Below are 27,185 nucleotides of genomic sequence, written 5' to 3'. Positions count from 1 at the left end.
TCAGACTTCAGGGATGGCATCAGAAGATCTAAAAAATGGCTATCTTCCCAATTAACAAGTGAATCACAACCTCCATTCCCCACCCAGGGAATACCTGGAATGAATCACTTATTTTTTTTTTATTGTAAACAAATGGGATACATGTTGTTTCTCTGTTTGTACATGGAGTCAAGGCATACCATTTGTGTAATCATAAATTTACATAGGGTAATGTTGTTTGATTCATTCTGTTATTTTTCCCTTTCCCCCCACCCCTCCCACCGCTCTTTTCCCTCTATACAGTCCTTCCTTCCTCCAGTCTTGCCACCCTCCTTAACCCTAACCCTAAACCTATCCCTAACCCTAACACTAACCCCTCCCACCCCCCATTATATGTCCTCATCCACTTATTGGCGATAGCATTTGTCCTTTGGTTTTTTTGAGATTGGCTTATCTCACGTAGCATGATATTCTCCAATTTCATCCATTTGCCTGCAAATGCCATAATTTTATCATTCCTCATGGTGGAGTAATATTCCATTGAATATATATGCCACAGTTTCTTTATCCATTCATCAATTGAAGGACGTCTAGGTTGGTTCCACAATCTGGCTATGGTGAATTGAGCCGCTATGAACATTGATGTGGCTGTATCTCTGTAGTATGCTGATTTGAAGTCCTTTGGGTATAGGCCAAGGAGTGGGATAGCTGGGTCAAATGGAGGGTCCATTCCAAGTTTTCTAAGGAATCTCCACACTGCTTTCCAGAGTGGCTGCACTAATTTGCAGCCCCACCAGCAATGTATGAGTGTACCTTTCTCCCCACATCCTCGCCAACACCTGTTGTTGCTCCTATTCTTGATAATCGCCATTCTAATTGGGGTGAGATGGAATCTTAGGGTGGTTTTGATTTGCATTTCTCTTATTACTAGAGATGTTGAACATTTTTCCATATGTTTGTTGATTGCTTGTAGATCTTCTTCTGTGAAGTGTCTATTCATTTCCTTAGCCCATTTGTCGACTGGATTATTTGAATTCTTGGAGTAAAGTTTTTTGAGTTCTTTATAGATTCTGGAGATTAGTGCTCTATCTGAAGTATGATTGGCAAAGATATTCTCCCATTCTGTAGGCTCTTTCTTCGCATTGCTTATAGTTTCCTTTGCTGAGAGAAAGCTTTTTAGTTTGAATCTATCCCAGTGGTTGATTCTAGCTTTTATTTCTTGTGCTATGGGAGTCCTGTTAAGGAAGTCTGGTCCTAAGCCGACATGTTGAACATCTGGACCTACTTTTTCTTCTATAATCTGCAGGGTCTCTGGTCTGATTCCGAGGTCCTTAATCCATTTTGAGTTTAGTTTCATGGATGGTGAGAGATATGGGTTTAGTTTCATTCTGTTGCATATGGATTTCCAATTCTCCCAGCACCATTTGTTGAAGAGGCTATCTTTTCTCCATTACATATTTTTGGCCCCTTTGTCTAGTATGAGAAAATTGTATTTATTTGGGTTTGTGTCCGTGTCCTCTATTCTATACCATTGATCTACCTTTCTATTTTGGTACCAATACCATGCCGTTTTTGTTACTATTGCTTTGTAGTAGAGTTGAAGATCTGGTATTGCAATACCCCCTGTTTCACTCTTCCTGCTAAGGATTGCTTTAGCTATTCTGGGTTTCTTATTCTTCCAGATGAATTTCATAATTGCTTGCTCTATTTCTGTAAGGTACTTCATTGGGATTTTAATTGGAATTGCATTGAATTTGTATAGCACTTTAGGTAGTATGGCCATTTTGACAATATTAATTCTTCCTATCCAAGAACATGGAAGATTTTTCCATCTTCTAAGGTGTTCTTTAATTTCTTTCTTTAGTGTTGTATAGTTCTCATTGTAGAGGTCTTTCACCTCTTTTGTGAGATTGATTCCCAAGTATTTTATTTTTTTCGAGGCTATTGTGAATGGGGTAGTTTTCCTAATTTCTCTTTCTGAAGATTCATCACTTATGTATAAAAATGCGTTGGATTTATGGGCATTGATCTTGTAACCTGCTACTTTACTGAATTCACTTATGAGTTCTAAGAGTTTTCTGGTGGAATTTCCAGGTTCCTCTAAATATATAATCATGTCATCAGCAAACAGGGATAGTTTGAGTTCTTCTTTCCCAATTCGTATCCCTTAAATCTCTTTGGTTTGTCTAATTGCTCTGGCCAGAGTCTCAAGAATGATGTTGAATAGAAGTGGTGAAAGAGGGCATCCCTGCCTTGTTCCAGTTTTTAGGGGGAATGCTTTCAGTTTTTCACCATTTAGAATGATATTAGCCATGGGCTTAGCATAAATGGCCTTTACAATGTTAAGGAATGTTCCCACTATCCCTATTTTTTCTAGTGTTTTGAGCATGAAGGGATGCTGTATTTTATCAAATGCTTTTTCTGCATCTATTGAAATTATCATGTGATTCTTGACTTTAAGTCTATTAATGTGGTGAATTACGTTTATTGATTTCCTGATGTTGAACCAACCTTGCATCCCTGGGATGAAACCAACTTGATCATGGTGCACTATCTTTTTAATATGTTTTTGTATGCGATTTGCTAAAATTTTGTTGAGAATTTTTGCATCGATGTTCATTAAGGATATTGGTCTGAAATTTTCTTTCCTTGATGAGTCTCTGTCTGGTTTAGGTATCAGGGTGATATTGGCTTCATAGAATGAGTTTGGGAGGGTTCCCTCCTCTTCTATTTTATGGAATACTTTGAGAAGTATTGGAATGAGCTCTTCTTTAAAGGTTTTGTCGAACTCGGCTGAGAACCCATCTGGTCCCGGACTTTTCTGTGTTGGTAGGCTTTTGATGACTTCTTCTATTTCAGTACTTGAAATTGGTCTATTTAAATTGTTTATGTCCTCCTCGTTCAGTTTAGGCAAATCATATGTCTCTAGAAACCTGTTGATGCCTTCAAAATTTTCTATTTTGTTGGAGTATAGATTTTCAAAATAGCTTCTAATTATGTTTTGTATTTCAATCCTGTCTGTTGTGATATTTCCTTGTTCATTCCGAATTTTAGTGATTTGGGTTTTCTCTCGTCTTCTCTTTGTTAGTGTGGCTAAAGGTTTATCAATTTTGTTTATTTTTTCAAAGAACCAACTATTTATTTTGTCAATTTTTTGTATTGTTTCTTTTGTTTCAATTTCATTGATTTCAGCTCTGAGTTTAACTATTTCCTGTCTTCTGCTACTTTTGGTGCTGTTCTGTTCTTCTTTTTCTAGGGCTTTGAGCTGTAGTGTTAGGTCGTTTATTTGTTGAGTTTTACTTCTTTTATTAAATGCGCTCCATGAAATAAATTTCCCTCTAAGTACTGCTTTCATAGTGTCCCAGAGATTTTGATATGATGTTTCTTTGTTCTCATTTACCTCTAAGAATTTTTTAATTTCCTTCCTAATATCTTCTGTTATCCATTCATCATATAATAGCATATTGTTTAATCTCCAGATGTTGGAATAGTTTCTGTGTTTTACTCTCTCATTTATTTCTAACTTCAATCCATTATGATCTGATAGAATACATGCTAGTGTCTCTATCTTCTTGTATTTGCTAACATTAGCTTTGTGGCATAATATATGGTCTATTTTAGAGAAGGATCCATGTGCTGCTGAGAAGAAAGTGTATTCGCTCTTGGTTGGATGGTATATTCTATAAATGTCCGTTAAGTCTAAATTATTGATTGTGTTATTGAGATCTATGGTTTCTTTGTTCAATTTTTGTCTGGAAGATCTGTCCAGTGGTGAGAGAGGCATGTTAAAATCACCTAGTATTATTGTGTTATGGTCTATTTGGTTTCTGAAATCGAGAAGGATTTGTTTGACATACATGGATGAGCCACTGTTTGGGGCATAGATGTTTATGATTGTTATATCTTGCTGATTTATGCTTCCCTTAAGCAGTATGAAATGACCTTCTTTATCCCTTCTGACTAACTTTGGCTTGAAGTCCACATTATCGGAAATGAGGATGGATACTCCAGCTTTTTTGCTGAGTCCATGTGCATGGTATGTTTTTCCCCATGCTTTCACCTTTAGTCTATGGGTATCTTTTTCTATGAGGTGAGTCTCTTGCAGGCAACATATTGTTGGATCTTTCTTTTTAATCCAATCTGCCATCTATGTCTTTTGATTGATGAATTCAGGCCATTAACATTCAGGGTTATTATAGAGATATGATTTGGTTTCCCGGTCATTTGGTTCATTTTTTAAATTTTATTTATTTATTTATTTGACACAACTTGTTTCCTCCTTTATTTGACAATTCCTTTAGGATAATTCCTCCCTTTGCTGATTTGCTTCTTTGTTTTTCATCTCTTCCTCATGGAATATTTTGCTGAGAATGGTCTGTAATGCTGGCTTTCTTTTTGTAAATTCTTTTAGCTTTTGTTTATCATGGAAGGATTTTATTTCATCGTCAAATTTGAAGGTAAGTTTTGCTGGGTATAAGATTCTTGGTTGGCATCCATTTTCTTTCAGGGCTTGAAAAATGTTGTTCCAGGCCCTTCTAGCTTTTAGGGTCTGGATTGAAAAATCTGCTGATATCCGTATTGGTTTCCCCCTGAATGTAATTTGGTTCTTTTCTCTCACAGCCTTTAAAATTCTGTCTTTATTTTGTATGTTCGGTATTTTCATTATAATGTGCCTTGGTGTGGGCCTGTTGTAATTTTGTGCATTTGGAGTCCTATAAGCCTCTTGAACTTGATTTTCCATTTCATTCTTCAGATTTGGGAAATTTTCTGATATTATTTCATTGAATAGGTTGTTCATTCCTTTGGCTTGTTTCTCTAGGCCTTCCTCAATCCCAATAATTCTTAAATTTGGCCTTTTCATGATATCCCATAGTTCTTGTAGATTCTGTTCATGATTTCTTACCATCTTCTCTGTTTGTTCAACTTTGTTTTCAAGGTTAAATATTTTGTCTTCAATGTCTGAGGTTCTGTCTTCCAGGTGTTCTATCCTATTGGATATGCTTTCTATGGAGTTCTTAATTTGGTTTATTGTTTCCTTCATGTCAAGGATTTCTGTTTGGTTTTTTTTCAATATCTCTAACTCTTTATTGAAATGATCTTCTGCTTCCTGTATTTGCTCTTTTAACTGTCGATTGGTGCGATCAATCAATGCTTGCATTTGCTCTTTCATCTCATCATTCAGTGCGTGCATTTGCTCTTTCATCTCATCGTTTGCTTCTCTGATCATTTTAATTATGTACATTCTGAACTCCTTTTCTGTCATTTCTTCTGCCATGCTGTCATTGGGTTTTATTGATGTAACATCTAGATTTGTTTGCAGCATTTTCTTTCCTTGTTTTCTCATATTGTTCAGGTATCAGAGGACTGCTGAGATATTGCAGATTTCCTCTGTTGACTTACAATGTCCCTGAAGATTTCTATATATATCCCCCCTTAGCCTTCAGTAGGCTGAAGTCTTGGAGGAAGTTGATAATGCGGTGCTCCACAAGGAAGCTGCCTCTCTAGGAGTGGTGGCCTTCAGGTGGGGTATAATCCCTGCTAGTGGGCAGAGGTGCCTCCACTTGTTGACCAATGGTCATCCAAAGGGGACCTAGGCTGTGGGCTGAGGCAAGGCCTGTTTGGGCCTGAGTCTCTGGTTTTACCGTCCTTGTGGGGAAACCTCACCCAGCAGGGAAGACTCACCTGGTGGGGAGGTCTCGCTGGTCAGTTCCCTCCTAGAGGTTCCCCTCAATTTACAGCTACCGCCTGGGCTGGGCTGCCTTCCTCTACAAAGTTCCCAGGGGCCCGGCCCTACCTCCTGGGCCTGGGAGCCTCACCCTTTGCAGATGACTCTCCTTAGGCTGCCCTTCCTCAGAGAATCTGCCCGCAGGCCTGGAACCTTCACTCCGCCCTAAGCCTGTCTCTGTGCGGCTCTTCCACCAAGAAGCCTCCTAGATCCTGGGACCCTGCTCTGCACCTAATCGCCTGGCTATGCGGCCCCTCCTCTGAGCAGCCACCTGGGGCCCTGTAAAATCACTCTGAATCCCAGAGACCCGCCACACGCCTCTTCCTCCAGACAGCCGCCCAGTATTCTGGTGCGGTCTAGGAGTCCAAGAAACTCACTGCATGCCTCCACCTCCACCAACCACCCGTAGCCCTGGGCAGTCAATCACTCCGAGTCGAAGTGACCCTCCCCGTTCCTCCTCCTTCTCCAGATAACCCCCGGGGTGTTCAGGAGCGGTCGCTCTGAGTGGCTCTGAGTCCACGTGACCCGCAGCATGGGTCCTCTGGGCAACCGCCCGGAGCTCTGGTGCGGCCACTCAAGACCAAGCGTCCCACCACACTTCTCCTCCAGGCAGCCCCCCTGTGTTCAGGAGCTGTCACTTTAAGTCCAAACAACTCATCACTCGCCTTCTCCTCTGAGCAGCCGCCTGGAGCGCTAATGCAGTCACTGCGAGTCCAAAGGACCCGCCGCGCTCCTCCTCTTCCTCCTCCTACTCCTCTGGTCAGGCCCCGGGGTTCAGAAGTGGTCTGAGTCCAAACAGCTCGCCACGCAGCCCCTTCTCTGGCAACCGCCTGTAGCTCTGGTGTAGTCACCCCGAATCCAAGCGGCTGCGCTCCTCTTCCTCCTCCTCGTCCTCAGGGCAGGCCAAAGGACCCGCCGCACTCCTCCTCCTCCTCCTCCTACTCCTCTGGGCAGGCCCCGGGGTTCAGAAGCGTCGTTCTGAGTCCAAACAGCTCGCTGCGCAGCTTCTCCTCTGGCAACCGCCTGTAGCTCTGGTGCAGTCACTCCGAATCCAAGTGGCCACGCTCCTCCTCCTCCTCCTCAGGGCAGGCCCCGGTGTCCTGAGTCCACACAGCTCTCCATGCCACTCTTCCCCTGGGCAGCCGCTGGAGCCCCAGTGGTTGCTCCGAGTCCCAGCGCTGTGCCCAGCGGCCTCCTTTATGGCGCTCCCAGCTGTCCGAGTTCACTGCTCCAGCGGGGGGAGGGGCGTCTCGCCGGCAGTTCTACTTCACAAAGTTTCCTGCGTTCCGGGACCACCGTCCCATCCGGGATGCCTCCCCAGGGGGTGAGAGTCACCCGGCTGCTTTGAGTTGGTCCCAATCGTCTCAATATCTCCTCTTTTGAGTCCTGAGTCCTGGAGCAACATGAAATGCAGCCACCCGCTAGGCTGCCATCTTGAAACCTCCTCTGAATCACTTATTTAAAAAAACCTTTGTTCTCCCTAATGGGTGGAATCACAGCTTTTGGAACAGGAGTCCTCTGTGTTTCTCTTTCGCTAGTAAAGCAATAAAACCACTTTTTCCTTATTTCTCAAAACCACATCCCCATTATTGGTGTGGAATCATGTACAAGGACGGAACTTTTGGTAACAAGATGACCATGTGATTTTTATCCTTCATTTTATTTGCGATATATTACACTTATTGATTGTGTATGTTATACTGCCCTTGCATTTCATTTCAGGGATGGTTTATGATCTTTCTGTTTGCAAGTATTTGGTTGAGAATTTTTAAATCTATGTTCTCAGAGATGTTATTTTTGGTATTTGTATTTGTGTGTGTGTGTTTCTCACAGGAAAGCAAGGAGCTGAAACTCCAAACTTCAGTTTTTGTGTTCCAACAAAAGAATATTGGGCACTGGGGCCAATAGGTGGTCAGATGTTTCCTTAGTGCACCTGTGCCACTAAAGTTAGTAGTTCTAAGTTAGTAGGAGACACTTGGCACCATAATTTCTAGTTTTATCTTGTCCTTTATGGTTCCTGTGAAGAGTTAGTCCCATAAGTCCTTCTTTCTTTAGATACCTTCCCCCCCACATTATCTCTTTTACTTTTGATTGTTTATTCTCAAGGTTTGTGTACTGATGTTTTTCTACAGGTTATCTGCTACAAATTATTTATTCATCTGCCTTTGCAGTAACTTAAAGGAAACTTTAAAGAATAACTTAAAGTAAATCTGTGATCTACCATGCATTTCACTGCTCATTGTTAACTATTACCTAATTCATGTAGTGTACTTGTCATATTTTTGTGTCAGTGTAAGACTGGCCTTATAGGATGCATTTGCAAGGGTACCTCCCCCTTCAATTCTGTGCAATAGTTTGAGAAGAAATGGTGTTAGTTCTTTAAAAGTCTGATAACATTCATCAGTGAAGTCATTTGTTCCTGGGCTTTTCTTCTTTGTGAGACATTTTACTACTGATTCAACCTCATTGCTATTTATTTATGAATTCAGGGTTTATAAAATATCCTTTTTGGAGCACTGCCACCTGGCCCAGCCACCCAGCCCAGTGCCCATGTGCATCTCCAGCACCACAACCTGGCCCAGCGCCCAGGATCTCTAGTGCCACCCTGGCCCAGTGCCCCACATGGTCTAGCACCCACGTGCCCCTGCTGCAGCTGACCATCTACCAACAGGTGGGCCCATGTCTGCCCACTATCATGGATTATTCCTGACCTAGAAGCCACCATCCCTAGTCAGGCAGCTCCCTTCTAGGGACACCACATTATCAAGTACCTTGCAGGTTTCAGGCTACTGAAGACTAACAGGTTTGAACAGTACAGTATAGTTTTACTGTAGACTTTTTTTATTAGTACTTTTTTTATGATTATTCCTATTATATGTACTATTATTCCTACTTTTATTTTTTTTCTTTTTTACTTTATTATTTTTCTCACTCTATTTTCCTCTTATCTCTTTCCTCGGAGGCTCTTTCTCCCTTTTTTCATGCTAACAACCAATTTCTTTTAATTCCACTTTCACTATTCCTATGATGTAGTACCTCTATAGATTCACTTCTTATCTCATTAACATTACATCCTACACCCCTCCCCATCCACTTTGTCTACCATTAGAAATTGTGGTCATAAGTGCAAACCTATTGCTTATGCTGTAGATAATAATCAAACTCATCATCTCTGTTTATTAAGACAATACTGTTAATAGCTCAATATTTGGGTTAAGGATGTATAATGTTTGTATTTGTGTGCTGCTAATATTGATCTCCCACTTTAAGGTGAGGTACTGGAAACCTCTAGGGACACTATAAGTCTATAGGGGGGAAACTACAGTACCTCAGATTCACAAAGCTAGAGGGGAAGATACACGAACAACATGAAAAAACAAGGGAAGAAAGTGTCCCAAACAAACCTAGATGTTATATCAATAGAATCCAGTGACAGCATGGTAGAAGAAGTGTCAGAAAGGGAATTCAGAATGTACATAATAAAAGTGATTCGAGATTCATTTTGTGCTGGCTTTTGTACAGGATGAGAGACAGATCAAGATTCAATCATCTCCATGTGGATATCCAGTTTTCTTGGTACCATATATTGATGAAGATGTCCTTTCTCTAATGTATGTCTTTAGTGACATTTTTGAAAGTCATTTGGTTGTAAATGCTTGGATTTATTTCTGGGAACTCTATTTGGTTTGATTGGGTTTATGTTGATATTTTGTGTATGGTGCTGGGACTTAACACAGGGACTTAAGTATGCCAGGTAAGTGTTCTGTTACCAGGCATGTGTGTTGATATTGATGCCAGTAAAATACACCATTGGTGACTACAGTCCTGTAGTAGATCTTGAGGTCAAATAGTGTGATGACTCCAGCTTTGTTCTTTTTTGTCAGTATTTCTTTGGCTACTCAGGGTTTTTTCTTCTTCCATGTGAATTTCAGTATTTTTCTGTGTCTGTGAAGAGAGTCATTGGCATATTGATGGGGATAGCATTTAATCTCTGATTACTTGGAGAAATGGCCTTTTTTGAGGCATGGTCTCACTATGATGCCCAGGGTGGCCTCAAATACACAATACTTAGGCTCATCCTTACAAGTATCAGGTACTAAAGGTGCAATTCACCCTGCCAGACTTATAACAAATATTTTGGATTAATTCTTCTAAACCAGGATCATGGGAGTTCCTGAATTTTTTTTATCTTCTTCAATATATTTCATCGGTGTTTTAATATTTTCCTTTGCCAAGACCATTCATTTTCTTGCACTAAATCCTTTCCTAGGTATTTCTTGGTAGATATGGTGAATGTAATGACTACCACAATTTCTTTATGAAGAAGGTGGTAATTAGCATATAAAAATGCTCCTGAGGCAGGCAAGAAGAACCAAGACAACAGGTGTACAGGTGCATGTTGAGGTAAGTGACCATAGGAGGACACTGGAATTCAACAGTAGAGTAATTAAAACCTCGTAAAATGCAGAGAACTGGGACAGCAGTATAGCAAGAGAAACCAAATATCCCATCAGCTGCCTGCTGGCTCCAGGGCTGTGTGTGGGGGGGTGTCCCATTGCAAGGGTACAGGTGAAAGAGAGAGGCGCAGCAAACTGCATCTTTACAAGTACTGAGGATCCCAGCTATTGGCAAGTTTCATGGCCCTGGCCCTTGCAGGCCTGCAGCCTGAAGGGGTAAGAGGTCTGCACAGTAGTCTGGCTTTGGAAAAGGAATTAGCATCATCTCTCAGTGAACCCCCAGGCTGCTGTAGCCAGGAACCATGTTGAAAGGGGAACTATTGTCTGGAGTTAGACTGCTTTAAGGGTCAGAGTCCCATGCATATTCCCATCTCTGGAACCCACAGAGGATGCTGGAGCAGATTTGAGCAACTGAGCTGTGGTGGACCTGGCCACAGCCCCACACCTGAGTTGCACAGCCTAAGAAAGTCCAGAGAAACTTTGCCCACTGGCACCATCTGCGTTCCAAACTCACCCTCCCTCCTGCAAGCCTCTGAGCAGAGGGGAGTTTTACCCGGATTCAGCCATAACCCACACCCACTAGGTCCTCGGTGGGTGCTACAGATGAAAGAAACAGAGGGGGAGAAAAAAGCCCCCAGCCATCACCTTGTCATCAGAGTGCTCAACCTAAGGGAGTATGGAGGGAAACTTTGCCCAGCTGTGCCAGCTGCATTCTGCTTCAGCTGTGACCCTCTCCAGATCAAAGCCTGATGGGCACTACTACTGAAAGATAAGGAACAGAAAAGCCCTTGGCTGTCATTCCATAATATCTGATGTGTGCGGGGGCAGGGGGCAGAGGGGGGCGAGGTCCTGTGCCTGGACAGGCATGCCCAGAAGCTACAGAGAGGAAAAACACAACATTTCCTGCTTTGCCAGCTTCCAGCCTTCACAGGGGTTGGGGGTCCTCGGTGGATGGGAGGCATCGGCACAGTGGAGAAACAGCACACAGAGATACCAAGTGTTCTGAGGCTGAATCTGTCTTTATTTTTTCTGCCGGCCTTTTTATAGATATTTTTCTTTAGTAATTATTATATCATTTTTGGTTAGTTTAAAACAAGAAAAACCTTCAAAAGTACACTCTATGCTTCTTTCCAAAGTACACATTCTCTCTGTATGTCAGTCCAGACCAAAACAATCTTATTTCCCAACTAGATTAAAACAACCTTGTCTCCCAGCTAAACTGAAACAAACTTGTCTCCCAGTTAAACTGAGGGCACCATGATCTGCCAGCCTTTAACCTTCAGAACGAACACATTACTAGATTTTCTGAGAAACCACCCCCACCATGAACTCCAGTGTTTAACAGTGAAAAGTTTCTACTATTATTAAAAAGCAAAGAAATCAACTTATAATTAATATTTAGTCTATTTTAATTTCACATAATGGTGGACTACAATCTTACTCTGATTCTTAAAGAATTAGACTAAACATAGGAAAAGCACAAATTATATTTATGACTAACCTAAATGCTTTTATTATACAAAGTATCTCTAGAATCAACTATTGAAACTAAGAAAGCAGCAAAGGCTAAACACCACATCCGAGCTCAGAGGAATACCTCTTTATCCATCTATTATTATACTAAAGCAATCACAGGCTCCTTTAAACTCAAGCACAGCCACAATTGTTTATTTTCATATATTTTATCTATGTACTACTGCCAAATTTTTATTGTGCACTATTTTGTGTCCCAATACAGTAAAACCTTCCCAATGTTTTCCCATAAGTTTCTAAATGATATATTGATTGCTAATATTAAAAAGCAACTACACATGGAGACATGCCATGCCTATGGCCCCCAAGAGGGAGGACAATCAACAGAACTGTGTCCAGTGTTGAGTCCTTTATTCCAACAGACCATGTCAAGTGTCAGATCCTCTACTCAAACAGACGTGTCAAGTGTCAGAGTGGCAGGAAATAGACGCAGCACTGCTTCTACACCTATGCAGGTCCCCTGCATCAGTCACCCCCTTCACCTTATCTGATCACACATGGCTGACACATCTTGGTGTGGATGTCACATTCCTGGCCCCCGCCTCTCCCCATGAAGCACCTGGACTGGCAACAGTGTCTAACCAGAGGACTCCTCACCACAACTGGAGCAACCAGTACCAGAGTCCCATTCAAGTAACACAGTCATTATCAAGAGTGTCTGAGGAAACTCCCATCACCCAATAGGAGCCACACTCCCACTCTAGGAGTAACCACACAGGGTACACCCTCTGCCGTCTACACCATACCTCCCTACACTGATAGATTGTCCCCACTCTTCCACAACCTGCAGAGACACTGGGTTTCTCCAACTCCAATACGGAATGAACTGTGCCCGGACTCACTCACTCACTAATCACAGCCAAAGAAGCTACGGGGGAGTATACTACCTCAGTCGGCTGGAAATAAACTCAGTGTTGCAGAACCAATTCACACCCCAAACCACATTTTTAGGAGAAAACAGCTTATTCTGAAGGCCTTCCCATAATAGTAGTAGAGATACCCATTTCACCAGCTGTGCAAATCTCAACATAGGAACAGAAGAAATATGAGGGGGTAAAAAGCCAAGGTAATATAACTCCTGAAGTTCATAACTCTCTAGTAAATGACTCCAAAGATATCAAAGCGGATGAAATCCCTGACCAAGAATTATAAAGAGGCCGAGACCACATCCAGCCTCCAAGTACAATCCAGATGCCATTATACTGCTGCTGGTTCACAGCTGCCACTCGGCTTGCCATGGATGATGATATCGCTGTGCTCATCATTGACAATGACTCCAGCATGTGCAAGGCTGGCTTCATGGCTGATGATGCACCCAGGGCCACATTCCCCTCCATCATGGGGTGCCCGTGTCACCAGAGCATGATGGTAGGCATAGGCCAGAAGGATTCCTATGTGGGTGACGAGGCCCAGAGCAAGAGAGGCATCCTGACCCTGAATTACCCCATTGAGCACATCATCAGCACCAACTTGGACAATGTGGAGAAGATTTGGCACCACACCCTCTATGTGTGTCCCCTGAGGAACACCCTGTGCTGCTGACCAAAGACCCCCGAACCCCAAGGCCAATGGTGAAAAGACCCAGATGATGTTTGAGACCTTTTACACCCAAGCCATGTGTGTGGCCATCTAGGCTGTGCTGGCCCTGTATCCCTCTGGCTGTACACTGGCATTGTGATGGACTCCAGTGATGGGGTCATCTGCACATTGCCCATCTATGAGGGGTATATCCTTCCCCCCCATCCTGTGTTTGATCCCGGTTGATTGGGACCTGACAGACTACCTTATGAAGATCCTGACAGTGTGGCTACAGCTTCACCACCAGAGCCAAGCGGGAAATTGTGGTGACATCAAGGAGAAGCTGTGTTCTGGTGCCCTGGACCTCAAGCAGGAGAAGGCCACTGCAGCCTCTAGCTCCTCCCTGGAAAAGAGCTATGAACGGCCTGACAGTCAGGTGATCACCATTAACAATGAGCCGTTCAGCTGCCCTGAAGTGCTCTTCCAGCCTTCTTTCCTGGGCATGGAATCCTGTGGCATCCATGAAACGACCCTGGCACCCAGCACAATGAAAATCAAGATCATCAGTCCCCCTGAGCGCAAGTACTCTTTGTGGATTGGCAGTTCCATCCTGGCTTCACTGTCCACCTTCCAGCAGATGTGAATCAGCAAGCAGGAGTACAACGTGTCTGGCCCCTCCATTGTCCACTGTAAATGCTTCTAGGAGGATTCTTACTTAGCTGCATTACACCCTTTCTTAACAAAACACGCAGAAAACGAGATTGGCATGACTTTATTTGTCCCTCCCCCACCTTTTTTTTTTGTTTTTATTTTGGTGCTTTTGATTCAAGATTTAAAAACTGGAACGGTGAAGGTGACAGCAGTCAGTTGGAGTGAGCATCTCCAAAGTTTTACAATATAGCTGAGGACTTTGTACATTGTTCTTCTTTTTAATAGTCATTCCAAATATAGTGAGATGCATTGTTGGAGGAAGTCCCTCACCCTTCCAAAATCTACCCAGTCCTCCTTATGGAAGATAAGCCCAATTCTCACCCAAGTCCATACAGGGGAGGTGATAGCATTGCTTTTGTGTAAATTATGTAATGTAAATGTTTTTTTTAGTCTTCACCTTAATACTTTATTTATTTATGAATGATCAGTCATTGTGGTCCCACTTTTTGTCCCCCAACTTGAGATGTATGAAGGCTTTTGGTCTCCCTGAAAGTGGGTTGAGGTGTGGAGGCAATTAGGGCTCACCTGTACACTGGCTTGAGACCAGTTCATTAAAAAAAAAATTATGAAGAATGATCTTTTGAAAGAAATACCAATTGCACTGAGATTCAAGAGAATACAGATAAACTTAAATGAAATTAGAGAGACAATCCAGGATATGAATGAAAAACTCAACAAAGAAAATTGAGAAAAGGAATAAAGCCTCAAAACCAAGCAGAAGAAAGTAAATCAGAGCTTGAAGACAGGTCTTCTGAAACATCACTGGCAGAATTTAAAAAAAAAGAATAGAGAATTCAGTTGAAAGATTCAAGTTGGATGCACTAGCTGTAATCACAACTCCTTGGGATGCTGACGCAGGAGGATCACAAGTCTTAATCTCTGTTTTAAATCTCTAATACCATGAAAAAAGCAAAAATAGGCATCAAAATCAAGCAGAAGAAAGAATATCAGAGTTTGAAAAGAGCTCATTGGGATATCACACTCAGATGACATTAAAAATCGTAACAAAGAATGAAGAGAACATGCAAAATCTTTTGGGCGCCACTTAAGGAACAAACTTTGCCTCATTGGTGTACATTAAGTGGAAGAAATAAAGGTTAAGGGCATACAAAACTCATTAACTGAAATACCAGAAACTTCTTTAATCTTGGGAAAGACATGAACATCTATGTACAGAGTATAGAATCCCAAATAGTTAAGACCAGAATAATCCTGACCACAATGTATAATGGCCAAACTGTCCAAAGTACGGGACAAGGGAAGAATTTTTAGATCTGCATAAGAAAAGCTCCAGGACACCTTTAAGGTAAACCCCATTAGACTAAATGCTGATTTCTCAGCAGAAACTCTATAACTCAGGAAGGCATGGAATGATGTATTTCAAGTCCTAAAAAAGAAATAACTCTCAACCAAAATTACTATACACAGAATTAAAAGATAAATGAAGACATTCCAAGATAAGCAAAAAGTAAGGGAATTCATGACCAGCAAATAAACCTTACCAAAGATGTTTAAAGTAGTCCTACACCCAAAAGTGGAAGAATGGTAAATACCATCATGACAGCATGTAAAAATATAAACCTCATTAGAAGAGTTGATAAACAAAGGAGAGGTAGAAAATAATCAAACATCATCAAGACAGTAAAACATCAAACCATGAAGATGAATAAGAGAGGAATAATTGAAAAAAGCAAGAAGGAATGTGGTGGATTAGTGGGAGGTAGTGGATGGTGGAAGGGAATTTTTTCAGTTGCTCCACATCTGGAGATTCAGGCAGCAGTATTACTTCTCAGTGAGGGGGGTGATTGAGATAATTCACTGACATCAAACACTGGACACTAAAATAATCATGGTGAAACAGAAATTTAAAACTTTGATCATAGAACAAGAAATAATGTTAGCGATGTGCCAACTAAGTGCACTGCCAGCACAACCACTTAAATGCAGAGGGGAGAGATAACAGGCAGAGAGAAAAGCAGTGAACAATTTGCCACTGGAGAACCTGTGGAAGAGTGGGAGGCTGATCTTTCTGATCTAAAGATGGTAGGGCAAGCTGATAATTAAAAAGTGCTCAGAATATCTCTGCTGGCAAGCAGAGATTTGAGGCGGGAAATATTTTTAAGTGGCTCCTTGTCAGCTTTCAGTGATCAAAGCTCAGAAATTCCTAAAAAGGATTGCCAGCTTATCCCAGCAAATACCTACCATAGAGCCTACATTGTGCCTGGTCCAGCTTGACTGAAACAGGCACAGAGAGGATTGTGCCATGGGGGGATCCAAGCTGGCAATACTGAGGGGAGAAAGGCTTGCATTCCCTTTTGTTCTGGCAGTCCAGAAACCAGCTGGGGAGAGGCTAGAGACTGTTCAGATAGGTATGTCTGTACTCCAGGTCTGATCCTGGGAAATCCACATCCATGGCAGTGGAATCCACATGTGATACCTGCAGAGGTTGATTCCACCATTCTTTGAAATTTTGGGGAGGTCCCTGAGACCCAGACACCTAGCAGACATTGGCATCTGCACATCAAGAGGTGCTGTGGATCTAATTTCTCTATAGTAAATACCTTCCTACAAAGCCAAAGGACAATCAGAACTAAACCCCAGCCACTGGAACTTCCTTCCCATTTAGAACATTTCGGCCCCACTGTGGGAGTTCATCAACTTGGTCTGTTCAGACAAATCTCCAATTGTCAGTACTCCTCAGTCTATCCTACCTTATGTGTGAGGCAGGAAGCAAGAGGTGCTGTGGATCTAATTTCTCTGCAGTAAATACCTTCCTACAAAGCCAAAGGACAATCAGAACTAAACCCCAGCCACTGGAATTGCAAAGAAGGGCGCAACAGCATAGGCAGTAAACATCCATCCTTGTCAACAGTTTTGACCACCTCAGTGGAGGCAAGCCCTTCATTTTTCATTAAGAATGTGTTTCCCTATCCTCCTTCCCTTTTATTATTTTACTTTTTGTGTGTGTATGTTCTCACTGTGGTGACTGGTTTGAGAATATAAATATATAAACACATATATATCAGAAAATACATAGTCATACAAATTTTCTTTCATTTTAATCATGTTTTCTTCCTCTGTTATTTAGCCTTGTTTTGACTTTGGAGGGATAGAATTGTTTCAGGGTTTCTTTTGGTTTGTTTTTCAGTTTGTTTGTTCTTAACTTTTTCTTCCACTTATTACTCCTTCTTCACTTTCTTCCCTAATAGCCACATTCTCTTGTTTCCTTTCCCTCTATTTTTTTATTGTAAATAAATGGGGTACAACTTATTTCTCTGGTTGCACGTGAAGTAAAGGCATACCATTTGTGTAATAATACATTTACATAGGGTAATGGTATTTGATTCATTCTGTTATTTTTCCTTCCCCCCACCTCTCCCACCCGTCTTTTCCCCCTATATAGTTCCACCTTCCTCTATTCTTGCCTTCCTCCCACCCCCCATTATGTATCATCATCCACTTATCAGGGAGATCATTCGCCTTTGGTTTTTCAAGTTTGGCTTATCTCACTTAGCATGACATTCTCCAATTTCATCCATTTGCCTGCAAATGCCATAAATTTATTATTCTTTATGGCTAAGTAATATTCCATTGTATAGATATACCACAGTTTCTTTATCCATTCATCAATTGAAGGGCATATAGGTTGGTTTCACAATCTGGCTATTGTGAATTGAGCAGCTATGAACATTGATGTGGCTGCATCACTGTAGTAAGCTGATTTTAAGTCCTTTGGGTATAGGCCTAGGAGTGGAATAGCTGGGTCCAATGGTGGTTCCATTCCAAGTTTTCTAAGGAATCTTCACACTGCTTTCCAGAGTGGCTACACTAATTTGCAACCTCACCAGCAATGTGTGAGTACATCTTTTTCCCCACCTCCTCGCCAACACCTACTGTTGCTTGTATTCTTGATAATTGCCATTCTAATTGGGGTGAGATGGAATCCTAGGGTAGTTTTGATTTGCATCTCTCTTATTACTAGAGATGTTGAATATTTTTTCATATATCTGTTGATTGCTTGTAGATCTTCTGTGAAGTGTCTGTTCATTTCCTTAGCCCATTTGTTGATTGGGTTATTTGTATTCTTAGTGTAGAGTTTTATTAGTTCTTTATGTATTCTGGAAATTAGTGCTCTATCTGAAGTATGAGTGGCAAAGATTTTCTCCCACTCTGTAGGCTCCCTCTTCACATTGCTGATAGTTGCCTTTGCTGAGAGAAAGCTTTTTAGTTTGAATCTATCCCACTTATTGATTCTTGCTTTTATTTCTTGTGCTATGGGAGTCATGTGAAGGAAGTCTGATCCTAAGCTGACATGTTGAAGATTTGGACCTACTTTTTCTTCTATAAGATGCAGGGTCTCTGGTCTGAATCCAAGGTCCTTGATCCATTTTGAATTGAGTTTTGTGCAGGGTGAGAGATAGGGCTTTAGTTTCATTCTGCTGCATATGGTTTTCTAGTTTTTCCAGCACCATTTGTTGAACAAGCTGTCTTTTCTCCATTGCATGTTTTTGGCACCTTTGTCTAGTATGATAAAATTGTATTTATTTGGGTTTGTATCTGTGTCCTCTATTCCGTACCATTGATCTACCTGTCTATTTTGGTGCCAATACCATGCCATTTTTGTTAATATTGCTATGTAGTATAGTTGAAGTTCTGGTATTGTGATACCCCCAGCTTCACTCTTCCTGCTAAGGATTGCTTTCTGGGTTTCTTATTCTTCCAGATGAATTTCATGATTGCTCGCTCTATTTCTGTGAGGTACATCATTGGGATTTTAATTGGAATTGCATTGAGTCTGTATAGCACTTTTGGTAGTATGGTCATTTTGACAATATTAATTCTTCCTATCCAAGAACATGGGAGATCTTTCCATCTTCTAAGGTTTTCTTTAATTTCTTTCTTTAGTGTTTTGTAGTTCTCATTGTAGAGGTCTTGCACCTCTTTTGTTAGATTGATTCCCAAGTATTTTATTTTTTTTGAGGCTATTGTGAATGGGGTAGTTTTCCTAACTTCTTTTTCTGAGGATTCATCACTTATGTATGAAAATCCATTAGATTTATGAGCATTGATCTTATATCCTGCTACTTTACTGAATTCACTCATGAGTTCTAAAAGTTTTCTGGTGGAATTTTCTGGTTCCTCTAAATATATAATCATGTCATCAGCAAATACGGATAGTTTGAGTTCTTCTTTTCCTATTCGTATCCCTTTAATTTCTTTGGTCTGCCTAAATGCTGTGGCTAGAGTTTTAAGGACAATGTTGAATAGAAGTGGTGAAAGAGGGCATCCCTGCCTTTTTCCAGTTTTTACAGGGAATGCTTTCAGTTTTTCACCATTTAGAATGATATTGGCCATGGGCTTAGAATAGATAGCTTTTACAATGTTAAGGAATGTTCCTACTATTCCTATTTTTTCTAGTGTTTTGAGCATGAAGGGTTGCTGTATTTTATCAAATGCTTTTTCTGAATCTATCAAAATAATCGTGTGATTCTTGACTTTAAGTCTGTTCATATGGTGAATTACATTTATTGATTTCCATATGTTGAACCAACCTTGCATCCCTGGGATAAAACTCACTTGATCGTGGTGCACTATCTTTTTAATATATTTTTATATGCAATTTGCTAAAATTTTGTTGAGAATTTTCGCATCAATGTTCATTAAGGATATTGGTCTGAAATTTTCTTTCCTCGATGTGTCTCTGTCTGGTTTAGGTATCAGGGTGATATTGGCTTCAAAGAATGAGTTTGGATGGGATCCCGCCTCTTCTATTTCATGTAATCCTTTAAGGAGTATTGGAATGAGCTCTTCTTTAAAGGTTTTGTAGACCTCAGCTGAGAACCCATCTGGTCCCAGACTTTTCTTTGTTGCTAGGCTTTTGATGACTTCTTCTATTTCATTACTTGAAATTGATCTATTTAAATTGTGTATGTCCTCCTGGTTCAGTTTAGGTAATTCATATGTCTCTAGAAACCTGTTGATGTATTCGAGATTTTCTATTTTGTTGGAGTATAGATTTTCAAAATACCTTCTAATTATGTTTTGTATTTCAATTGTGTCTGTTGTGATATTTCCTTGTTCATTCCAAATTTTAGTAATTTGAGTTTTCTCTCTCCTTCTCTTTGTTAGTGTGGCTAAGGGTTTACCAATTTTGTTTATTACTTTCAAAGAATCAACTTTTTATTTTGTCAATTTTTTTGATTGATTCTTTTGTTTCAATTTCATTTATTTCAGCTCTGATTTTAACTATTTCCTGTCTTCTTCTACTTTTGGTGTTGATCTATTCTTTTTCTAGGGCTTTGAGCTGTAGTGTTAGGTTGTTTATTTGTTGATTTTTTTTCTTCTTTTATTGAATGCACTCCATGAAATAAATCTTCCTCTAAGTACCGCTTTCATGTCCCAGAGATTTTGATATGATGTATCTTTGTTCTCATTTACCTCTAAGAATATTTTTATTTCCCCCCTGATGTCTTCTGTTATCCATTCATCATTCAATAGCATGTTATTTAATCTCCAGGTGTTGTAGTAGTTTCTGGTTTTTTTTTGTTTGTTTGTTTGTTTGTTTGTTTGTTTTTGCAGTGCTGGGGATTGAACCCAGGGCCTTGTGCTTGCAAGGCGAGCACTCTACCAACTGAGCTGTCTCCCCAGCCCCGTAGTTTCTGTTTTTTATTCTGTCATTTTTTTCTAGTTTCAATCCATTATGATCTGATAGAATACAAGGTAGTATCTCTATCTTCTTGTATTTGCTAACAGTAACTTTGTGGCATAAAATATCTTCTATTTTAGAGAAGGATCCTTGTGCTGCTGAGAAGAAAGTGTATTCACTCTTTGTTGGATGGTATATTCTATATATGTCCATTAAGTCTAAGCTATTCATTGTGTTATTGAGATCTATGATTTCTTTGTTCAATTTTTGTTTGGAAGATCTGTCCAGTGAGGAGAGAGGTGTATTAAAATCACCTAGTACTATTGTGTTGTGGTCTATTTGATTCCTGTAATTGAGAAGGATTTTTTTGATGTTCATGGATGAGCCACTGTTTGGGGCATTGATATTTATGATTGTTATGTCTTGCTGATTTATGCTTCCCTTAAGCAGAGTGAAATGTCCTTCTTTATCTCTTCTGACTAACTTTGGCTTGAAGTCCACATTATCTGATATGAGGATGGATACTGTGACTTTTTTGCTGTGTCCATGTGCATCATATGTTTTTCCCCATCCTTTCACCTTTAGTCTTTGGTATGTCTTTCTATGAGATGAGTCTCTTGCAGGCAGCATATTGTTGGATCTTTATTTTTAATCCTATCTGCTAGTCTATGCCTTTTGATTGATAAGTTTAGGCCATTAACTTTCAGGGTTATTACTGAAATATGATTTGTATTTCTGGTCATTTGGCTCATTTTTGTTTTTTAACGACTTGGTTTCTCCTTTATTTGGCTATTCCTTTAGGGTAGTTCCTCCCTTTGCTGATTTACATCATTGTTTTTCCTCATGGAATATTTTGCTGAGAATGTTCTGTAGCACTGATTTTCTTTTGTAAATTCTTTTAACTTTTGTTTATCATGGAAGGCTTTTATTTTGTCGTCAAATCTGAAGGTAAGTTTTGCTGGGTATAAGATTCTTGGTTGCCATCCATTTTCTTTCAGAACTTGAAAAATGTTGTTCCAGGCCCTTCTTGCTTTTAGGGTCTGTGTTGAAAAATCTGCTGATATCTATCTTGGTTTCCCCCTGGATGTAATTTGATTCTTTTCTCTTGCAGCCTTTAAAATTCTCTTTATTTTGTATGTTAGGTATTTTCATTATAATGTGCCTTGGTGTGGGTCTGTTGTAATTTTGTATATTTGGAGTCTATAAGCCTCTTGTACTTGATTTTCCATTTCATTCTTCAGATTTGGGAAATTTTCTGATATTATTTCATTGAATAGATTGTTCATTCCTTTGGTTTATTTCTCTGTGTCTTCCTCAATCCCAATAATTCTTAAATTTGGCCTTTTCATGATATCCCATAATTCTTGTAGATTCCATTCATGATTTCTTACCATCTTCTCTTTTTGGTCAACTTTGTTTTCAAGATTAAATATTTTGTCTTCAGTGTCTGAGGTTCTGTCTTCCAGGTGTTCTATCCTTTTGGTTATGCTTTCTGTGGAGTTTTAATTTTGATTTATTGTTTCCTTCATTTCAAGAATTTCTGTTTGTTTTGTTTTCAATATCTCTAATTCTTTATTGAATTGATCTTTTGCTTCCTGCATTTGCTCTTTTAACTGTTGATTGGTACAATCATTCAAAGCCTGCATTTGCTCTTTCATCTCATCATTTGCTTCTCTGATCATTTTAATTATGTACATTCTGAACTCCCTTTCTGACATTTCTTCTGCCATGCTGTCATTGGATTTTATTGATGTAGCATCTAGGTTTGTTTAGGAAATTTTCTTCCCTTGTTTTCTCATATTGCTCAGGTATCTTCTCCTCTAGTAGTGAAACTCTGAGATATTGCAGATTTCCTCTATTGACTTAGTGTCACTGTAGGTTTCCAATAATTCACATCCTAGCCTTCAGTAGCCTGAAGTCTTGGAGGAACTTGATAATGCAGTGATCCACAAGGAAGCTGCCCCTCTAGGGGTGGTGGCCTTCAGGTGGGTATATTCCTTGTTAGTGGCCTGAGGCACCTCCACTTGTTTACTGATGGTGAACCAAAGGTGGACTAGACTGCGGGCTGGGGCACAGCTGGTCTGGGCCTGGGTCTCTGGTTCTACCACCCACTTGTTGACCATTGGTCAGCCAAAGGGGACTAGTCTGCAGGCTGGGGCACGGCTGGTCTGGGCCTGGGTCTTTGGTTCTACCACCCTGGTGGGAAAGCCTCACCCAGTGGGGAAGACTCACCTGGTGGGGAAGTCTCACTGGGCAGCTCTCCTCCAAGATGTTCCCTTCGGTCCAGAACTACTGCCTGGGCCAGGGAGCCTCGCCCTGCAAGGAAGTGTCTCACTGGGGGGCCCTCTTCCGAGAGGCTGCCTGCAGTCTTTAATTCCAGCAGCTTGGGGGACTGAGACAGGATAATTATAAGTTTTAAGCCAGCCTCAGAAACTTAGTGAGTTCCTAAGCAGCTTAGTGAGAACCTATGTCCAACATAAGGTGTACAAATTTCTTTTGTACACTGTGGTCCCTGGAGTGAAACTTTCTATATTCCAAGTCTATGACAGGCAAGTCACTCAGGGTCTCCAAACATCACTTCCTGCTTATTAAGTTCAACTAAAGAAAACTCTACTAGTTCTCTCCAAGGACCAAATGAGACACGAAGGGCATTGAAACACAAAGTTTCCTCAGGAATAGCCAGGTTTACTGGAATTCTGCAGAGCCAGGCCAGCAAGCAGAAGGTAGACTTCTCAATTGGCATTGGGTATATCTACCTCCTCTGCCAGACAGGCCTAGTGAACTTGTCTTCTGACCACTTCAAATCTAGCAGCTAACCACCAGAGAAGAGGAACTGCCATCTGATAACCATCTGAAAACTATCTGAGCATTGGACCATATGCTTATCTCCCTCTATATTTTATTACTTTTAGTTATTTTTATTCCTCCTTCTTTACAGCCATCACCTATTACCTATCTCTTGCTTCCCTTCTGCTCACTTTTTAAATATTTATCTTTCTTGTGCTTTCCTACCTCATTTTCCCTTCACTTATGGAACTATAATTTACTGTTAAAACTATGTAGTTTATATAATTCCTGCCCCCCACCATCCAAGTTGTTACATTTATTAATATCATGGATGATATTTTTGATACCAGCTTTTTAATGCTTTGTCTATTTTGTGCCTGTTTTTTTCTGTTGCTGCTGTTAAATGCTAATCTACCATTTCTTTCTGTGTGGCAATTAGTGTTACAGATGTCATAGTGGCACCATGCTTTTATTTTAAGGCTGAATGTTGCCACCATCATTGCTATTGCTTCCTCCCCCTTTATCTAAGAGGGGCTGAAAAGTGAGACACTACAATTTCACAGTAGAGATCCTGCTACTGAGCTACACTCACAACACAGCCAAGTGGTGGTAAACCTCATTCCATGCATTAATTAGCCCTACTCAAGCTCCAACAATACTTCAACACATAGATTAGGGAGAGAAAACCCCCAAGCCAGCAACCAATCCTCAATAGAAACAGAGGGGGTTCTCAGATCCCATTCCTGGACATATATTTATACAGCCAAAACAGAAGTTCTAAGATGTTAGCTCAGAAGAACCCATAATATCACAGCATCTCTCCAAGAGTGAATTAAATCAGCAGTTCTACAGCAACAAACTGAGCAGAATTGGAGGTTGAAATTAACACTTGGATTATGTTGAGCCTAGAAGATGAAATTAAAAGAAACCAAAACCACAGGGCATATTCCCAAAAAGATAATTCTACACCAAAGGACACACACATAATAGAAAAAAAAAGGAATCCATCTCAATGGATAGGCAAGTCCAAGACCTAAGAAAACATGAAGAAATAGCCAAACGAGTCTTCCCAAATTTACAATCACCCAACAAAGTACCCACAGATATGGAAATGGATGAAATTCCAGTAAATTCAAGTACATTTTGTTGTTGAAAAGAATCACAGAAATGCTAGAACACTTTGGCTTTTGTTAAAGTCTCAGGAGGCTGAGGCATGAGAATCTTTTTTTTTTTAATGGCAAATTGTTTTAATTAAGAACTTAAAAGCCAAAATTTTAAAAAACTTTATGTAGCATTTATTTTAAATAATACTGAATTCTCAACCAATTTTAGACTTTTCTAACCTGAAAGGCAGTTTTAAACTATCTCCCTGTCTTGCAATATACCCCAAGAATTAGGAACATGATTACAACCACATCAGTTCCCAATAATAAGTAGAAACATCACATTGTCAGAACTTCTAAAAATTCTTGGCTAGAAAGGTAACTGCCACCCTTGAGAAAAGAGAAGAAGATGACCTTGATCATCGAGGGCTCAGACAGAGAAGGGACCATGGCTACCACACTCAGCTATTCATTGTTCATGCACATCAAAAATTCCCTAACAACCTTGTTCACTTGTCTTCTACTTAAAAAGGCGGCAGGAATTTGCTGATCTGCCTTCCAGGTTCACTTCTGCCTGGAGTTCAGGGGTAAGGGCACAAATCCAAGTGTATTTTCTAGGCATCTGGTGGACTACAGGCTGGAGGAGTGGGGTGCTAGGTGCTGTACCCCCATTGTCTGAGATGATCAGATGCAACCTGATGCTTGGCCAGGGTGGTGAATTCACCAGAGCCACACAGTTGCCATGCCATGATTCTGTGACCCACAGGTTCCCACAGCATTTGAAGACTTGCGACAGGTTAAAGCAAAGTTCACTAAAATTCCTAGCCAGGGTGTTGGACAACATGTAGAATTTCCTCTTGGTAAATACACATCTTAATGAGGAGGCACACTCTCCATATGGAAGAATTCAACTCAAGACTACACAAGTGCTCAGGATTCTCCAGTATGCATTCTCGCAGCTTGACAAAGTGACAAGATGACATTGTAACAATTTGATGTGGAGTGAAACCAGTTTGTGTGCTAAGAGCCATTGGACTTCAGACCACAAGTGAGAACCAAGGCATGCCTAGCCTTGGGTCCAACACCAGTTTGCAGGTGCTAAGCTGGAGTCCAAGCATGTGCTTGTCCCCTAGAGCATCTTCCCTCATTCTTCTGGGACATTTCTCACCTCGTGGACAGGTCCACCACCTAGGAAAGGAGCATCCATGAAGACCATTTTCCACTGTAAAGGTAAATGCACAAAAAGGACTCAGCACTGTTGAGATGCCAGCTCATGTCCCTCACACTCCCAGTAAGGTGCAATTAAGATTGTCTGGCCAGGAACCAAATACGGATGGTTCATTTCAAAGCATGAATATCACATACTGAGTTCTGTGGAAGAAAGAACAGAGCAGACAGGCAGGCAGCATCTCTATTGGTGTCTTCCCCTGCCCTCTCCCCACAGGCCAATCTCAATTCATTACATGTGATTTCAGGTTATAAGTTCTACATGTTCTGCAGTTACTGCAGAAGAGGCTAGAGTCCACAGCCTGTAACCGTAACCAGTGGCTGACTGTACCTTATGTGTACTAAAGAGAAATACAGTAATTAAAAAGAATTGACACCAACTCAAAGAAACTTTATTACCTCCTAAGCACACAGTGACTGGCACTGTGTCTACTGGAATGTGTGTAACTATTAAACTATTAAGTGAGTGCCTAGAAAGTCCATCCAGAGAAGCAGGCCCTAGCCAGCCCAATCCTTAAACAACTCAACTCATGTGAAGGTGATGTAAGCTGAAACACAAACACCTGTTTAGCTTTCAGTAGCCACCACAGCCCTGCTTCACCACAAATGGACTCAAGGTTGTAGTGAGTAATGGACGCAAGATCATGGTGAGTGCTGTTCCCTTGGTATTCTTTTACAAAGGAAGGTACTCCAGTAAACACAAGTCTCAAGCAGGATGGGGATCTCACAAGTGTGGATGGGCGATACATCCCACCTGTGCCACCCAGAGGAGGACAGAAGCTTCATATCCATTTAAAGGCATCTGGTGTCAGTACATCAAAGATGAGACACTCAGACACAACTTTTACAAGAATACCAGGGGTCTGGGGGCTCATCTTCATGGGTAACCAAGTATTCTTCCGTACTGCTTAGGTAGGTGACAAGATTCATTGACACAACCGCCTTCTGGCCATTCTCCAAGAGGCCTTGCATGATTGAGGTCTCGACACTGGTCTGAGTTCAAGAAAAGTCTGGCCCCTTGTTGAATTTTTCAGGACTAGCCCACTAGTAGCGCATATACTCCATTACCTACTGGACTTTCTGTGGAGGGAGCCTTTTTCACCTTCTTGTTCTTCTCAGCCTCCAAGGACTGCGAACACTGCCTCTGCATGGTCAGCTTCCTTTTCTCCACCTGTCTCTTGTTCTTGGCTTGTAAATCTGATTCCTGAATCTCATGCACTGAAACAGACACGCAGAAGTTGTGAGTCTTCTGGCTTCCAGTGTCCATGCATCTTTCTCCCTAGCCATAAAGAGCAAATGGGTGCTTGCTTTCTTTTATTTTACTGGATGATCTTTGGGGCTTCTGACCACTTTCCTAGTTCCTCTAGCAAATAAGGCATTCAGTTGCTGTTGGGGACTCATGCTGCTAGGTAACTTGTTCATCTCTTTCCCTCTAGTGTGTTGTTTTGAGTTTTTCTTCTACATCTTTCATTGGCAGTGCTGGCTACACTGTGTCTTGC

General features: G+C 40.9%; 1 pseudogene across 1 annotated transcript; it reads left to right on the top strand.

The window, feature by feature from the left end:
* Positions 1 to 12,930: 12,930 nt before the first annotated feature.
* Positions 12,931 to 13,915, top strand: LOC306651027 (actin, cytoplasmic 1-like; annotated as a pseudogene). Its single transcript has one exon. The product of its transcript is annotated as an actin, cytoplasmic 1-like (transcript).
* Positions 13,916 to 27,185: the final 13,270 nt, after the last annotated feature.

The sequence above is a fragment of the Sciurus vulgaris genome (assembly GCF_902686455.1).
Source record: "Sciurus vulgaris genome assembly, chromosome: X".
Classification (NCBI taxonomy): Eukaryota; Metazoa; Chordata; class Mammalia; order Rodentia; family Sciuridae; genus Sciurus; species Sciurus vulgaris.
Note: the sequence above shows the minus strand (reverse complement) of the source record. Positions and strands in the feature narration are given on the sequence as shown.